This window comes from Thamnophis sirtalis, unplaced genomic scaffold, assembly GCF_051295495.1.
Source record: "Thamnophis sirtalis isolate CommonGarterSnake01/CBP01778 unplaced genomic scaffold, rThaSir2_p1.2 scaffold_6, whole genome shotgun sequence".
Taxonomy (NCBI): domain Eukaryota; kingdom Metazoa; phylum Chordata; class Lepidosauria; order Squamata; family Natricidae; genus Thamnophis; species Thamnophis sirtalis.
This window is the reverse complement of record NW_028261386.1, coordinates 78,219,784-78,235,120: the sequence shown is the minus strand read 5'-3', so window position 1 is coordinate 78,235,120 and position 15,337 is coordinate 78,219,784.

Genomic DNA, 15,337 nt, shown 5'->3' with positions numbered 1-15,337 from the left:
CTCAGCCTTCCATCCTTCCTAGGAGGGTAAAATGTGGATCCAAATTGTTGGGGCAATATGCTGACTCTGTAAACCACTTAGAGAGGGCTGTAAAGCACTGGGAAGCAGTATATAACTCTAAGTGCTATTGCTATTGCTACAACCATTTGTTTAGGGATCATTTGAAGTTACAAAAGCACTGAAAAGGTTACTTCTGACCGGTTTTCACACAACCGTTGTAGCATCCCGATGGTCACATAATCAAAATTTGGGTGCTTGGCAACAGGCATGTGTTCATGACCCTTGCACTGTCCTGGGATCATATGACCATCATTTGCCACCTTCCCAGCCACCTTCCAACAAGTAAAGTCAATTGAAGAAAGCAGAACCACTTAATGACTCCATGATTCACTTGACTGCAGTGATTTGCTTGACAACTCTGGCAAAGAAGGGTGTAAACTGGGGCACAACTCACTTAACAACGGCTTGCTTAGCAATGCTAGCTGGAGAATTCTGGGAGTTGAAGTCCACAAGTCTTAAAGTTGCCAAGTTTGGGAACCACTGCTGTAGTTATAAGATGAAGACTATCTGTAATACAGGTAGTCCTCGACTTACAACCCCAATTGAGCCCAACATTTCTGTTAAACGAGACATTTGTTTTACAACCTTTCTTGCCACACTTGTTAAGTGAATCAGTGTGGTTGATAAGTTAGTAACATGGTTGTTAAGTGAACCTGGCTTCCTCATTGATTTTGCTTGTCAAAAGATTGCAAAAGGTGATCACATGACCTTGGGACATAGGAACAGTCATAAGTACGAGTCAGTTGCCAAGCATCTGAATTTTGATCACATGATCATGGGGATGCTGCAATGGTTGTACAGGTAAGTGTGGTAGGTCATAGGTTACTTTTTTCATTGCCATTGAAACTTTGAGTAGTCACTAAATGAACTGCTGTAAGTCGAGGACTACACATATTGTCATTCCCACATTTAATGTATAATACATGTAAAAAGGAGGCAGGGCTTCAATAACATGAATGCAGGCACCATCATGACTCTTCAAGCTACCACCTCTCCACTCTCCCCATAGGTTTTTTTTTTAACCTTTTATATGAGACTAGCTGATAACCAGGCTTTGCCCGGGTATTTATTTATCCTAATCCTGTATTAGACAGGAAAAGTTCTGATTTTGTTAAAAATGTCCAGACCAAACATAACTTAAAATGTTGGATTTTCTCCCTTACCAGAGGGAACTCCCTTGTACTGTGAAGCCATTACCATGACAACTCCACTGCACTGTATAGTAGAAGCCATTTTATGGCAGTACAGTAGAAGTAATTTTAAGGCACAACAGGCTGTATCTTAACAGAACACACACACGAGGAGTGTTAGGGGTGTCTAACCCCCACAGTATTTGTTTCTAGAGAGTAAGTCATCTGTGTACCAAGTTTGGTTGAAATTGCTCAAGGAATTCCAGAGTTATGCTGGAATACACTCACACACACACACACACACACACACAGATATACTACGTATGTTCATTTCAATCAGCTGTTCAAAAAGGGAAATGAGATTGGATTGGCTGAGTTCAGAGGAAGAAATATATTTGGAAAACCGACATGGTTCACTTCAAATAATATATTATCACAATAAACGTTTTGTAAATTAAACTTCAGCCCCTGAAATCTATCATAATCTTATTTTAAATCAATGGTAAAATGACTATTGGTTTCATGAAGGTAGATTATATTGGCCTGGTATTATTGATCCTAGAAACTGCATTTCTAAAATTTATTGATGACAGCAGAACAGCATATGTACTGTTAAGGCAGAAACATTATGCAGACTTATTTTGGCAGAAATTCCATTGAATGTTGTGGAATATCTTTTTGAGGAAATTTGCAGAGGAAATTGAATTTTAAATCTCACAAATTCCCAATGGCTATTAAAAATATTTCAGGTTCTATAGGTTGTACGTACATAGATCATATCAATTACAATAATGCCTAATTATCCCATAGTATACCACTCCTATGCTTGAAGTGCTTACAGTCAGCCAGCATTTCATCCAATACCACATTTGTAATAACAAACAGAGATACTGAGAACTTTAGTGCTTTAATCTGAAACCTATTCAAATACTCTTTATCATTCTAGATCAATGGTATCGAACCAGTAGTGGTTTGGCAGCCTGGGTCACTGGAACCGACAGTGACCCAGGCCTACCATGCCCCTGAAACGGGCCTGGGTGAGCGCTGTTGGCACTGCCATCTTTTCAGTTCTGCGCATGCATAGAACAATCTTAATTGCTGTGCATGCACACGCAGCGCACATTAAATGTGCACATGAATGAACCGGCAGTAGTGCCTGCTAGAACCCACCCCTGTTCTAGATTTATGGAAATAAATACAGGCACAGACAAATCTTGTGAAGATTTTTAGAAATTAGCTATATAGACACATTAGCTTTAACAATTCTTAATGATGTTCTTAAAACCTTATCATCTTTCTGTGTACATCATATCTCTTGATGAAAGCAAGCCAGTTGGATATAGTCCTACTTGATAATTAGTGTTCAGTGGTATTTAGCCAAGATTAATTTTGAGCCAGATTACAACATATGGAATAATGGCTAAGCTTCCATCAAATTCCAATATTGATACATTATCTCTTCCCTTTTGGAGAATATAATGTTCTAGTAACATCTGATGTGTTCTGAGTACATGCCTACATTTCAGTGAGAATTTCTGATTGTTCACAGATGTGTCCTTCGGCACTTTTTGTTAAAGTTCCTTCAGAATTTTTGCTTCTAGTTCCGCAAAAGAAACATTCACATTCATTATTGTCTGCCTCAAGATTCAGCTAAAAACTTAATTTGAAAAAATTATGATGATATTAACTGGAATATTAGCAGTCAGGGAAGTCTTCAAAACAACATTTAGAAGTTATTCCATGTTTATATAAGTAAGAAATAACTTCCTGATTTATGTGTGCATTTGTGCACTTGTATGCATGCTTTTGAAGCTGCTGCTTTCAGTGAACACAGTGGACACAAGCATAATCATTATAAAATATTCACCACCTCCTACATATCAAATAGATTGAGATATAGTTACTAGGTCTATCTTTTACAGATCTTGTAAACAAACTGTGGTCTGAATATTATTTTAATTGTAAAGCAGATCTCATTTTTATGGATTACTTGGTCAAGTAGATTTAATCTTACTGAGGTCAGTTTAAGAGGAAAAGTTTTCAGCTAAGATCCTATTCATTGGATATGCAAAACGTGCCTAATTTTTAGTTGATTCTTGCTAAGTAAGGCAATGTTATCAGTTATGGAGGCTGGTCAAGGATCATACAAATCCCCCATTTGTCTTATCTGATTAGTGAAATCTTACATGCTCCAGTTCATAATCTACCTTGGAAAGAACTGTTGAATGGCCATATCCGTAAAGTCAGGGGTGGGCTGCTGGGGGTTTGCATAAGGTGACCAGACGTCCCGCTTTTGGCGGGACAGTCCCACTTTTGAACAATTTGTCCCACGTCCCGTGGCGTTTTTAAAAAGTCCCAACTCTCCAGACGCCCCTCCGACCTTCTCCTGAAGCAAAGGCAGAGCTCCTTCAGCCTGCAAGCTTATTCCGCCTTGCCCCCAAGTCTCGCTGAGGGGCGACCAAAGAAGCATGTTTTCCGGCACTTGGGAAAGACTGCCCCACCTCCCACACCCCTCACCTGTCTCCTTCGGTCGGACAAGCCCACATGTCATCGCGCAGCACTGGAGCGCGCACCCTCTGCATGGAATCCCCCACCCGGGTTTCTTCCCCCCCCTTTTTGTCAGGGACGGAATGGAGGCGTCCGCCAAGTGGTGGCTGCTGGTCCAGCTGGGGCTGCTTCTGACTCGCCTTCCAGGTAAGGGCCGGTGGGGGGGTTGCCATGTCCCGTAGGACCTATCCTCCCCCCCCCACTCTTGCCTTTCCTTCTGCTTGCTCCATCCCAGCGGAGGCTGAGCCCGCCTCTTATATGGACCTCCTGCATCCCCCCCAAATGGAGCACCCCATTTCAAGCAATGAGGGGCGCCAAGCAGGGCAGGGTTGCAAACACCCCCCTTCCCCCAAGGCTCTAGGCGAAAGCTGCTCTCCAGCATCCCATTCCTGCCCTGCCTTCCCAGAGCCATCTCTGTGGAGGTCCTTTTTGGCTTTAACACGAGGCCTTGAGGGGGGAACAGAGCACGCCCAGGCACCTGTCTTGGACTCTGCCCCTGAATCAGGAACGCTGGAGAAGGGGGCATGGATCGCTGGCTTTTTAAGCTGAACTGAAGGCATCCCAGCTGAAATCACTTTTTTAAAAAGCCATTTAAAAAAAATCCCACTTTTAAGGCGGTGAGCAGATCTAATGCTCCTTCCGACTCCCCACAACAGAGAAAGGGAGGGGGGAAGGAAGTTAGGGAAGGAAGGAAAGAAGGAAGGAAAGGAAAGAAAGATGGAAGGAAAGAAGGAAGGAAGGAAAAGAAGGAAGGAAAGGAGGAAGGAAGGAGGGAAGGAAAGGAGGAAGGAAGGAAAGAAGGGAAAAAAAGAGTGACTGGCCTCATTTCTTCCAAGCAGGTTTTCATGCCTAAAATGGGACTAGAAACTCCTGATTTCTTGTCTGGTGCCTGAACCACTACTAGGCAAACTGGCTCTCTTATCCATATTTGATCTACTGTGACCAAATATCTTCCAAATCGTACCAGGAAAGCAGCTCAGCACAGCTGCATTGAGCAACAGGAATTATATTTACAGCTGTGTAGTTTCTCCTTTTGCAAAACTAGCAGATTAAACTGCAAACTCGCCACAAGATTGCAAGTAACTTCTAAAACTTCTCCTCAAATAGCAGTTATCTGAAACTACCCAGTGAGCAGAGTTGGGTGTTGAGTATGAGTATGAGTATGAGTATTTTATTTATATGCAGCCCTTTTCCCTGGGGGGACTCAGGGCGGCTCACAATTCGGAAGGAAGGGAAAACAAACAGATTAACACATAAGACAGTACATCATTAAAAGCACAAGATTCATACAATTTGGGTGGGTTACGGTCTTTAACCCTAGACCTGACGGGACAGCCAGGTTTTAAGGGCTGTGCGGAAGGTCTGGAGGGTGGTGAGGGTACGAATCTCCACGGGGAGATCATTCCATAGGGTCGGAGCTGCCACCGAGAAGGCTCTCCTCCGCGTGGTTGCCAGTCGACATTGACCAGCAGATGGAACTCGGAGGAGGCCTAATCTATGGGATCTAATTGGTCGAGTGGAGGTAATTGGCAGTAGGCGGTCTCTCAAGTACCCAGATCCACTACCATGAAGGGCTTTGTAGGTGACAAGTAGCACCTTGAAGCGTACCCGGAGATCGACAGGTAGCCAGTGCAGCTCACGGAGGATAGGTGTTATGTGGGTGAAACGAGGTGCACCCACGATCGCTCGCGCGGCCGCATTCTGGACTAGCTGAAGATGTTGATATTATTGTATCTCTATAAAGCCATGAATTTGTTATAGAAAGTCATAGACAAATAGCTGTCCTTTGGGGTCATTATAGGTGTCTGGAATAGAACATGGGTGTTTTCTGATATGGAAGCATTTTGTATAAAATAGAGTGCAACATTGGCTAATAAACAATAGCTCCAAACTTAGTTTTAAATTCATACATTTAAATTCATTGCTATTTTCACATACTATGTGAACGAGACAGTTTTTATATTCCAACACTTCAGGATACAGTGTTAAGCTTATTGCATTGGGAGATTTTGTACAACATTTGCTTAAAATATTTAAGAAAAAAATGGTTGGCTACTTTGTTGTTTAGAATGCAAGGCAAGCACACTTCAATTTTAAGGGACTGGGATTATTTCCATATACTGTACAGCTAGACCTCGATTTACAACCACAATTGACCCTAAAATTTCCATTGCGAAGCAAGATGGTTCCTCATTTCATGACCTTTCTTTCCACAATTGTTAAGTGAGTCACTGCAATTGTTAAGTGAACCATGCAGTCATTAAGCAAGTTTGGCTTTTCCCGGTCACTTTGCTTGTTGGAAACCAGCTGGGAAAGTGACAAATGGTGATCGCATAATCCTGGATACTGCAACTATCATGAACACATGCCAGGTGCCAAGCAAATTTTGACCATGTGGTCATGAGGATGGTGCAGTGATCATAAAGGAGAAAAACAGTCACAAGTCAGAAGAGCAACAAAGATGAGTAAGGGACTGGAGGCCAAAACATATGAGGAACTGTTTCTGGGACTAGGTATGTCTAGTTTAATGAAAAAAAGGACTAGGAGAGACATGATAACAGTGTTCCAATATGTCAGGGGTTGCCACAAAGAAGAGGAAGTCAAACTATTCTCCAAGGCACGTGAGGGTAGAACAAGAAGCAATGGGTGGAAACTAATCAAGGAGAGAAGTTGTGAATGTTCCAACACTGGAAGTTTTTAAAAAGATGTTGGATAACCATTTGTCTGAAATGGTGTAGGGTTTCCTTCCTAAGCTGGGGTTGGACTAAAAGATCTCCAAGGTGCCTTCCAACTCTGTTATTCTATTCTAACATATACTGTTTTAAAGAAGCATAGAGGGAACAATCCTCCAGGCTTCAATTATGTTGCACAGTAAAGGGCTTCTGGTCCATTTAAGTGATCACTCTTCCTTTTCAGTTTGTCAGCTTTTAATCCTTTGTTTTATTAAATGAATGTTAGCATTCAGAAGGTGCCTTCACTATGTCCATCTGCCCTCTCCCCATCAAAATTGTGCTCTCCGGGAAATAATTTTATGGGCCTGGGAGGCTGCTAGCATTTTCCATTAGAAAGCAGTAAGCCTTTCCTCAAAATTTGATCTATACAATGTAGATTGTTTTCGGCTTTGTGTGATTTGATTGAGACTCTTTATCAATTACAGATTGTAAGCAATTGTTTCTTTCATCACACCAAAGCCAAAACAAAGAAACCACATTGATGAACCATAATACATAAAACTTTTGCTTACCACCAGAGTCCCTGAGAAGGCTTAATTACTGATCTCTATTAATTCTAAAATGTTTATTGAAAAGTCCTGCATTCAGAAGGCATACATCTTTAGTAGAGGTCTATTGGACTCTTTCCATAATGCCTAAGAGGGGAAACCAGGGGAGGGATGCAACCACTCAATGAAATAATTCTTCTTGTAAAAAGCAAAAAATTACAAACATTCTGTATGATATTTTTTTTACAGTTTTAAGTCTGTAGAATTTTGAAAGGAGGTTTTGATAAATTTCCTTATTTGCATCTGAAGAACTCTAATAGCTTAAAGTTTCTCAAAATGTAGGAAAACTTGGTAGATGGAAAGTACCTAAATTCAGAAAATAAAGGTGAGGAATTTGTGTGAGGTAGAAAAAAACATATTCAGCCTCTTCTCTTGTTTTTATAGAATTTTGTAGTCACATGAACTAGAAGACCTTTTAGAGAAAGGCAGTTGTTTCATGAATCATGAATATATAATAATTACCTAGAGGGAAATTAAACATAAGTTCTTCAATATGAGACTTTGTTATAGAACAATAGGTGAACAATATAGACCAGTGGCTTAGGGGTGAAATCAACTTTGCTACCGGGTCACAAATGTGAGCCCACATGCCACCTCTACGCATGCGCAGGACCTTCCACACATGCGCAGAGTGACAAAAATGGGATGTGATGACGTCCGGGAGGGTGGATGGAGCCTCCTGCCGCCACCACTACCAGTTTGCCCAAACCGGATAGAACTGGCTGAATTGCACCACTGCAGTGGCCCTCAATCTTTTGGGTACCAGGGAGCGGTTACATGGAGAAAGGTATTTTTGTGGACCAGAGGGTATGTGGTTTTGTGTGCTGCCTGTGTGCCGTGGATGGGGCTTTGCTTATTTGCGCGGACCGGTTGCTGGCAGGCTGTGGACCAGTGCTGGTGCACAGATCAGAGATTGGTGACCCCTGATATAGACCACTATTGGATGAATGTGGGAGTTGTGGAAAAAAAGTGAATGAAGATCTGGAGAACTGCAATGTCCTTTTAAGAATTAAACTTTCACTTAGGAGGCCAATAGTGTATCCAGTGATGGAACACAACATACTGTAGTAATATTTTAAAATCAATGAGTAGGGCAGTTATAAATAACCACAAAATTAATGATCTGAAGATGGGTTGCAAGTAGATTGAGCAACTTATATTGCCTTATCCTAAATTCCTCATCAGTCTCCTCTAAACTAAGGTGACCAGACATCCCGCTTTTGGTGGGACAATCCTGCTTTTGAACAATTTGTCCCACGTCCCGTGGCATTTTTAAAAAGTCCCGATTTTTTTAAAAATTTTAATCAAGAAACACCCCCCCCCCCCTGGTCAATGGTGCCCCTCTTTACCAATGTTAAAATCTGGTCACCTTAGATTTGCAGGGGTTTGGGACAATCTCTAGCTAAGATACTGTGCAGTTCAGAGAACCCCCCAACCCCACTCCTAGCTGGTCCTGCCCACCCCTTCCCTCCCAGGAGTCTCACGTGGCCCATTTTGGATGCAAGTAAGTGCAGGTTGTGCACAGAAACTCAAGGAGGGTGAAAAATGGGCCTACCAGAAGTTTCAGGAAGGCCAGAAAGATAAGGTGACCAGATTTTCAGATTGGAAAAGAGGGACACCCTTGACCGGGGGGGGGGGGGGGGGGCTTGATTAAAAAAACTTTTTTTGTCAAAAGGTCACCCCAGGACACTGAAACCAGAATAAATACGAATCTGTTGCCAAACAAAATTTTGATCACGTGACCATGAGGATGCTGCAACGGTCGCTAAGTGTGAAAAATGGTCGCAACGGTCGCTAAGTGTGAAAAATGGTCATCAGTCACTTTTTTCAATGCCATTGTAACTTTGGTCACTAAATGTTTTCCCCCTCCTCGAGACTCCTCACTTCTTCCTTCATTCCTCTTGCTTATCTACCTTCACCTTATCTGTCTTCTGCTCTTTCCCTCTCTTCCTTCCTTCCTCCCTCCTTCCATCCTCTTCTTTCCTCACTCACTCCCTTCCTCCTTTTTTCTCTTCCTTCCTCCTTCCATTCTTTATACGATATAAAATTCAATGAGGGTGAAACACACAAAATCTGGCAAAGCTGCCTTGCACCAACCTGGCCTGCCCATAGAATAGCAGCCACTTTGAGACACATAAATCTGGTCTGAACATATTGCATCACAAAGATTTGCAAAGATCACATTTGCAAAAAGGAACATTTCTTGTAGTAAATACATTTTATAAACAATTTAAAAGTAAAAATCCCCCCAAAATAATAAAAAAGGTATTCTATAAATAAAAGAAATCCTTAAAAACCATTGTTAAGTATTACACCAGCAATAATTTATACTGTCACCATTTCAAACTATCATCAGAAATACGAATCTGTTGCCAAACATCAACATTTTGATCGCGTAACCATGAGGATGCCACAACGGTCGCTAAGTGTGAAAATGGTCGCTAAGTGTGAAAAATGGTCATCAGTCACTTTTTTCAATGCCATTGTAATTTTGGTCACTAAACAGCCATGTTCCTGGCTTAACAACCACCATGATTCACTTAACGTGGCAATAAAAGGTCGCAAAATGAGGCAAAAATCATTTAACAAACGTCTCCCTTAGCAACAGAAATTGGGGGATCAATCCTGGTCGTAAGTCGAGGATTACCGGTAGCCAATTGCAAAAGGCAACTTTACTTGGAACAGGTGAGATTGTGCCCGGATCCCTTTCATGCCAACATATCCATCTTCTGCTCTTTCCCTCTCTTCCTTCCTTTCTCCTTCCATCATCTCCTTTCCTCACTCACTCCCTTCTTCCTTTTTTCTCTTCCTTCCTCCTTCCATTCTTTCAGCTTCATTTCTTTTGCCTATCTACCTTCTCTGTCTTTCTGCTCTTTCCATTTCTCCCTTCCTCTTTGCTTTTGTTCCTTTCTCCTTCCCTCCTTTCCTATTTCTTGCTTCTTCCTTCCTTCTGCCTATCTACCTTCACCTTCTCTGTCTTTCTGCTCTTTCCCTGTCTTCCCCTTTCCTCCCTCCTTCCCTTCTTTCCTTTCTAGTTCCATCCTTTCTTCTTTCCTCTCTCCCTCTTTTTTCCCTTCCTTCCCCCTTCCTCTTGCCTATCAACTTCATCCTCTTTGTCTTTCTGCTCTTTCCCTCTCTTCCCCTTTTCTTCCTACCTCCTTCCTTCTCCCTCCCTTCTTCTTTTTCTTCCTTTCGTCTTCCATCTTCCTCCTTCTCCTTCCATTCTTTCTCCTTCCATCCATCTTTTCTCCTTCCATCTTCTCCCCCCCTCCCTTCTTCTTTTCCTCCCCCCTCCCTCCTTCCTTCCTCTCCTTCCCTTTCTCACACACAGGAAGGGGAGGGGGGCTATCTAGTCGCTTTCACAGCATAATTTCTTTATCTAACTTTTAAAAAACAGTGTGCAAATCAAACGAGATTTTCGTAACCTGCGAAGCACCAAGTTATATTATGTTGTTACAAATTCGCAGCTACTCCATTCTTTCTGATAGGGAACTACATTTCCCAAGATGCCTCAGGTCCTCAAAGTGCTGAACACAGTTTTGCAATTGACTCCAGCGAGGCCCGGTAGCTGCCGGTTGGGGTGGCTGTCAAGGCGCTGAAAGGAAGGAGCTGCAGCCGAAGGGAGAGACGCTCCCCCCCCGTGTTCAGCAAAGCAAGCCCGCTGGCGGCGCCTGTGCTGTGGTGGGAAGCGAACTGCGGGTCCCCCCCTGCCGCCGCCGCCTTCTTTACCTCTGCCTCTTCCAGAGCCCGGGGTGGCTGTCAGGGCGCTGACAGCGGAGCAGACGCGCCGTTTGTTACTGCTTCCAGCAATCGAGACGGACGAGGGAAGCGGTGGCGGCGGACGTCAGCAGCGACTGTAACGAGGTGCGGAGGAAGAACGGAAGGTCCAGCCATGGACGAGAAGCTAGCTAGCCCCAACAACAACAACGTGCTGCTCTTGCCGCCACCTCTGGATGGGAAGCAACCAAGCCTTGCAGACTCGCTTCCCACCGCACCGTGTTGTTGTTGGGGCCAGCCACCGCCGCTTCCCTCGTCCGTCTCGATCCTGGAAGCAGTAACAAACTGGCCGCGTCCGCTCCACCGTCAGCGCCCTGACAGCCACCCCGGGCTCTGGAAGAGGCAGAGGTAAAGAAGGCGGCGGCGGCAGGGGGGGGACCCGCAGTTCGCTTCCCACCACAGCACAGGCGCCGCCAGCGGGCTTGCTTTGCTGAACACGGGGGCGAGCGTCTCTCCCTTCGGCTGCAGCTCCTTCCTCCCACGGGTCGCTGTGTCCTGGAGCCGTCGCCCTTTCCTTTTTTCTCCTTTCGCGTGCTCACCAGCAGCAGAAGCGGTGGCGACGGCTGGAGCACAAATCCGGGCAGGTGGTTCTGGCTGTCCCTTCCCCAAGCATATCCCATTGCTGCTGGCGCCGCGGCGGGAGGAGCGAGCGAGAGAGCCACCGACCGACCCTGCGCGTCCCATCGCCGACTCCAACTCAGCGGGCGAAGGGGCGAACTCTCATTAGCAGCGGGGATGGTTAAATGTTACATCGGAAGATTGATGGGGTATTTTAGAATTCAATCAGCGCAGTAACAACTAAACAGGCAGGCATGCCAAGTGGCACAGGACAGGCAAGAATTTACCAGGGGCTTTTTAATTAGGGGTGGAGGGAGATGGACCTCAATTCAGGACCGCGTGAGGGAGTCCTGTTTTTTCAAGCAAGAATTCTCAAAGAGCAGTTGCTGCCGGCTGGGGTGGTTGTCAGGGCGATGCGGAGCGGACGCACCGTTTGTTACTGCTTCCAGCAATCAAGACGGACAAGGGAAGCGACTGAAACGGACGCTGGCCGCAGGAGAGCAAGGCTGCTGCCAGCCGTTTCACCTTGCGCAGCGAATTTGACTGGGTCCCGGGGCTTCTGCCGGGTGGCAGAAGCCCGGGACCCAGTCAAATTCGCTGCGCAAAGTGAAACGGCCGGCAGCAGCCTCGCTCTCCTGCTGCGGCTTCTGTTTCAGTAGGGAAGAAAACTTCCTTTCGCTTCCCGAATTTGACTGGGTCCCGGGGCTTCTGCCGGGCGGCAGAAGCCCGGGAAGCGAAAGGAAGTTTTCTTCCCTACTGAAACAGAAGCCGCAGCAGGAGAGCGAGGCTGCTGCTGGCCGTTTCACCTTGCGCAGCGAATTTGCACTGGGTCCTGGGGCTTCTGCCGGGCGGCGGGACCCCCGCACGATGTTCTGTGCGGGCGGCAGCCGCTGCGCCCATGCTCTCGGAGGCGGCGATCCCATTCACGAAGAGGCAGCTCCTCGTGGGCGCAGCGCCTGCCGCCCGCACAGAGTGAATTTAATTGGGATCGCCTGCGGCCGCGAGGACCCCTGCACGAACGGAGTATTCCTCGCGGCCGCAGGCGATCCCAATTCACTCAGCCGGGGTGGGCAATTTCTGCACGAACGGACTACTCCTCGCGGCCGCAGGAGAGGGAGGAGGAGGGGGCAGCTGAGCCGCCCGACTCCTGCACGAATGGAGTATTCCTCGCGGCCGCAGGCGATCCCAATTCACTCAGCCAGGGCGGGCAATCTCTGCACGAACGGACTACTCCTCGCGGCCGCAGGAGAGGGAGGAGGAGGGGGCAGCTGAGCCGCCCGACTCCTGCACGAACGGAGTATTCCTCGCGGCCGCAGGCGATCCCAATTCACTCAGCCAGGGCGGGCAATCTCTGCACGAACGGACTACTCCTCGCGGCCGCAGGAGAGGGAGGAGGAGGGGGCAGCTGAGCCGCCCGACTCCTGCACGAATGGAGTATTCCTCGCGGCCGCAGGCGATCCCAATTCACTCAGCCGGGGCGGGCAATTTCTGCACGAACGGACTACTCCTCGCGGCCGCAGGAGAGGGAGGAGGAGGGGGCAGCTGAGCCGCCCGACTCCTGCACGAACGGAGTATTCCTCGCGGCCGCAGGCGATCCCAATTCACTCAGCCAGGGCGGGCAATTTCTGCAAGAACGGACTACTCCTCGCGGCCGCAGGAGAGGGAGGAGGGGGGGCAGCCGAGCCGCCCGCACAGAGTGAATTTAATTGGGATCGCCTGCGGCCGCGAGGACCCCTGCACGAACGGAGTATTCCTCGCGGCCGCAGGCGATCCCAATTCACTCAGCCGGGGTGGGCAATTTCTGCACGAACGGACTACTCCTCGCGGCCGCAGGAGAGGGAGGAGGAGGGGGCAGCTGAGCCGCCCGACTCCTGCACGAATGGAGTATTCCTCGCGGCCGCAGGCGATCCCAATTCACTCAGCCAGGGCGGGCAATCTCTGCACGAACGGACTACTCCTCGCGGCCGCAGGAGAGGGAGGAGGAGGGGGCAGCTGAGCCGCCCGACTCCTGCACGAACGGAGTATTCCTCGCGGCCGCAGGCGATCCCAATTCACTCAGCCAGGGCGGGCAATCTCTGCACGAACGGACTACTCCTCGCGGCCGCAGGAGAGGGAGGAGGAGGGGGCAGCTGAGCCGCCCGACTCCTGCACGAATGGAGTATTCCTCGCGGCCGCAGGCGATCCCAATTCACTCAGCCGGGGCGGGCAATTTCTGCACGAACGGACTACTCCTCGCGGCCGCAGGAGAGGGAGGAGGAGGGGGCAGCTGAGCCGCCCGACTCCTGCACGAACGGAGTATTCCTCGCGGCCGCAGGCGATCCCAATTCACTCAGCCAGGGCGGGCAATTTCTGCAAGAACGGACTACTCCTCGCGGCCGCAGGAGAGGGAGGAGGGGGGGCAGCCGAGCCGCCCGCACAGAGTGAATTCAATTGGGATCGCCTGCGGCCGCGAGAACTCCTGCACGAATGGAGTATTCCTCGCGGCCGCAGGCGATCCCAATTCACTCAGCCAGGGCGGGCAATTTCTGCACGAACGGACTACTCCTCGCGGCCGCAGGAGGACAGGGAGGAGGAGGGGGCAGCCGCCCGCACGCGGTTCAGGGGCTTCTGCCGGGCGGCGGGAGCCCCTGCACCGCATGGAACTTCTCTGCCGCGGGCGGCTGCAGCTGCCCCCACCCTCTCCTCCTGCCGCGGCGAGCGGAAAATTCGATTAGAATTAGATTACTCACCAGTCAGCGCAGCTGCAACCTCTTTCGTCTTTTGTAGAAAGGATATGGAAACTCGCGCAAGCGTGCTGAAAATTTCCCATCCCAGCCAGCTCACTGATTGGCTGGAGTCCAGGCCAATCCAATCAGTGAGCGGGAGGCTGGGCTGGCTTAAATTTGTAGGTAGTAGGTAAAAGGCTAAAAGCACGCTTTTTTTGGCGCTCGCAGCTCCCGCCCATCAGCTGCTAGCTTGCTGGGCTGGCTCATCTGGTAGGATAGAGAACAGAACGATGAGCCAGCCCAGCAAGCTAGCAGCTGATGGGCGGGAGCTGCGAGCGCCAAAAAAAGCGTGCCTTTTAAAAAGGCGGGCGGGACGCGGGAAAATGCGTTGGAAGGCGGGTGTTTCCCGCCAAAAGCGGGACGTCTGGTCACCTTACAGAAAGAGGCCCATTTCAAGCCTCCAAAGGGCCTCCGAAGCCAGGGGAGGCCGTTTTTGCCCTATCGGAGGCTCAAGGAAAGCCTCCAGAGCCTGGGGAGGCAAAAATTCCCCACAACACACTGTAGTGCAGGTGAACACACTGTGGTGCAGGTGGTTGACTAGGCCACGCCCACCATGACCACACCCACCCAGCAACTGGGCAGAGAACCCCTTGCTAAAATTTTTGAAGCCCACTCCTGCCATAAAGTATACAACTTTGTATAATACTCTGTGAAATAAGGAGAAATATTTTTTTAATTCTTCCTTGAAGGCTTGGGGGTCAATCAGTGACTTGGAGACAATTCTAGATTTGGTTTCCAAAATCCTATTAGTACCAATTAGCGGTGAGAGAAACTATATTAGAAGTTGGTAGCAGGAAGTTGCTTCTATAATTTTTCTATAGTAACCGCTTTTCCATTTCCATGGCTTGTTTCATAGACTAAGTATATTTTCCAGAGAACTCCAGATAATACAATTGATTAAAGTTTAAAATTTGATAAAGAATAACCATTTTAACCATGTGAGTCCTGTACTGAGGCCACAAAATACTGGAAAAGGATTAAAAAATGGCTAAAAGAGGTTACCGGGGCAAGCATGGAATGGAGACCCGAGAACCTTCTACTAAGCATTAAACCAGAAAACATGAGCAATTCAATATGGTATTTGAGCCTACATATAATTGTGGCCGCAAGAATAACTTATGCACAATTTTGGAAATCCACTACCATACCGTTGGAAGATGCTATAATTAAAAAGATCTATGAATGTGTAGAAATGGACAGAATGACGGGTTGGCTGAGGG